The sequence below is a fragment of the Gavialis gangeticus genome, unplaced genomic scaffold (genome assembly GCF_001723915.1).
Source record: "Gavialis gangeticus isolate Ggan-Ray unplaced genomic scaffold, GavGan_comp1, whole genome shotgun sequence".
NCBI lineage: Eukaryota > Metazoa > Chordata > Crocodylia > Gavialidae > Gavialis > Gavialis gangeticus.
The window spans coordinates 170,673,266-170,676,482 of record NW_017729022.1 but is presented as its reverse complement, the minus strand read 5'-3'; positions in this window follow the sequence as shown (position 1 = coordinate 170,676,482).

The following is a 3,217-nucleotide window of genomic DNA, read 5'->3' as shown; positions in this document are numbered from 1 at the left end:
AGGGCAGCCATTGCTGGGGCTGGGAGAGTGGGCGGGGGATGGGCCTGTGATTCAGAGATTCAGCAGCAGCCGAATCTCTGAATCAGATTTGGCTGAATCAATTTGGGACAGTGATTTGAATCGCTGTCCCCTGAATCGGCCAAATCCAAAGCAAATAACCACTTCACCCAGGCCTTCTCAGCAGCACTCGCCCTCCGGGCAAACTCCACAGCTAAAGCTTTATCTCCATCACAGGTGCCGCTGAATTATCAACAGCTGTTGGTCAAGTAGCAAAAAAGTGTGGTAACCATAAAGACTGGAACACACACAATTCTTCTGCTCAGGATTTTTGTTACTAGCTTCCAAACTTTACACACTCCACTACAAATCTCTAAGTGTACAAAGATTTGCCAATACTATGGAAACCCATTGTTTCATATATTTCATTCAGGCAACCCATTTGGCAGCAGCAAGATCAGGATTGAAACCTGAGCTGCGGAGCTGGCAAGGAGAGAGTGAATAGTGGTGATGAGTTGACTTTGTCCCTGCTGTATGTGGCCTTCATTCAGCCATGACTCTGGAAAATCTTTTTTTCATCATTCTGTCCTCCCAAAACAAGGTATAGTGTTATATAGGGACATATGGTATGCAAGAAAATATGGTGTGTGCGCTTATACTTAAAAAAAAAAAAACAAAAAAAAAAAAAACACACAAACAAACTACTTATATCATTTTTTAATATTGGATTGAGGGATGTACAGACACATTGTCCAGTGTGAGATACAGCCATCTTACCCTCTCCTGCTTTGGAAGACTGATTTTATCATACTCATTCTGCACACTATCGGTGATGATGTGCTGCCTTAGGCAGTGCCTAGCTGCTGATACTTAAGGGGAAGGTGAAAAGGGAATCTGTCTTTCTGCACCTTCTAATTTCTGACATTTCATAGAAGATGGAGACAAGACTATGCTGAGCCCCCCAGGAGGACAGCATGTGGCCTGAAGCATGAGATCTGATTACATTTTTCTTAGTTTGAATTATTAGTTATGTCACTTATATTTATATTAAAATTCAGCCATTGAATTGGGCAATCCCACTTCTTTCAGCAGTGAATTCCACATGCTAGCAATTTAAGACTAAATGCTATTAACTGGAAGAAAAATATGGCCTTGTGGTGAAGGCATCAGCTTCAGAGTGTAGTCTGTACTCTGATTCCTAATATAGACTTCCTATGTGACCCTGGGCTTGTCACTTCTGAGCATGTTCATCCTTAAAGGGTGTGTCATTGTTTGTAAAATGCCTCAACATCTTATTTGGAAGAAGGCATATACTGTACTTATTTTCAGCAAGTGACTTACTCTCACATTACAGGACAGCACAGATTGAACAGTGTTCTTTGTATCTTGCATACCAAAGTTTAAGAAATCCTGATCCCATAATAGTGCATGGGAGGTTTGCCAGAGACTTCAGTGAGTTTTAGGATTTAGCTCAGTGCAAGCATTAAAAACTCATCTGACTCCCCTCTGCTGGCAGACTGAGAGAGAGAAATTTTCCTAAAGTATGTGATTAATTTCTACTGCTTGGCCGGACATAATCTATGCTCATTCTCATTCCAGTGGTCTCAATTCTCTTGTGCTGTGTTGAATGCTTTGATTATTCAGTGGACTTCTCCATTTTCCCACAGAGATCTTCCTCTCTCCCATGTGCATTTGGTTTCACTATTTGCTTTGTAAATTACTGATATGAGCAAATACTGAATCATGTGGCAATGGTAATAAAACCATCAATTGTGCTCAATAAAGTTGTTTAACTTTCAGGTCAACTAAGCTTTCAGTAACTATTCATTTTCACATGCCTGTTACACAGGGTAAATGTGTTGTCATCTCCTCTGTGCGTATAGCTAGGTATGCTGCAGGCATTGGTCAAAGTTTAATCAAGCTAGCTCAAATCCTGCTAGCATTATACCAGAAGTAGCATGGACTTCAGCAAGAGCTATCTGCCTGAGTATTTATGCATCTTACCAGGTGTTTTTTGCAGTTTTTGATATCTCCTTCTCTCTCTCTCTCTCTCTCTCTCTTTCTCTCTCTGCATCTATTTATGGCTTGATAACAAGGTTCACAAAAATGCACGTGGTGTCCAGTAGAAATATAATTTCTGGCTGGTATACACTAAGGACTTTCTCCTTGAAGAAAACCTTTTATCCTGGGATCCTGTGGGCCAAGCTTTTTGGCAGGCATGCCACAAATTAGTCCTGTACCCTCCCTAGGTGCCAGTGCAATCCCTTTCCACTGCCCGATTTATTGCTCAGCTTTGTGGACACCCCTGATACAGACAGGATCAGTCTATTGTCTTACTTTAAGTACCCGTGAAATACGTGAGATAAAATGTGCTATCACTCCCCTGGAACAATAACTATGTAGATCTGTAAGTTAATCACTTAGGGACAAACCTGTCATCTGGCTGCCTACTGGCAGAGGAGGGACAGTGCAGCTTGGAAGGGCAATGTGTGTAAAGGGCTATGTGCCTCCTCTTCTGTGATTTAGTATTTGTTGTCCTTCAGATCAGTATGTTACCAGCTCCGGTATAAGAGGCATCTGAGCTCTAACGGGAGGCATGAGGTAGGAGAGGTAGCCAAACTCTCTAGCCTAGAGGAACAGAGTTATGGGCAGTACCTGAGTGACAGCCTAAGTTATCTCCCGGGATCCTGGTTTTCTCTGATTTTGGTTTAAAAAAAAAAAAAAAAAATTGTGAATACTATATATATAGTAATATAATATGACAGACAGGATCAGTCTATTGTCCCACTTGAAGTACCTGTGAGAGAATGTGCTAACACTCTCTCCCCCTCCCCCATGGGACAATAACTACTAATATATTAGCAGCGTTTCATCACAGAAAAATGTGGATTGGAGGGGTGGGGGGGCTAATCAGAAAATTTTGGATTTTGTTCTTATCAGAGAAAACCAGGATCCCTGGTTATCACAGTAATGAAGAGATTTTTTGGCTTAGCTTTCTCCTCCCTGTCTTTATCACTGATGGGAAAAATTTGAATATAGGCCTTGATTGGAAAAGCTAGCCTGGTGCTAGGTAGATGTGCTTGAGTGGTGTGAAGGAATGTGCATGGCATCTTTGTCTCTGTAGCAGGAAGTTGAGATAGATGGGAGTAGGGACTGTGGTTGGAATGAATCGGATAGAGAATTCTTTGGGGTAAAATGTTTCTTAATTCTAATTTTCTTT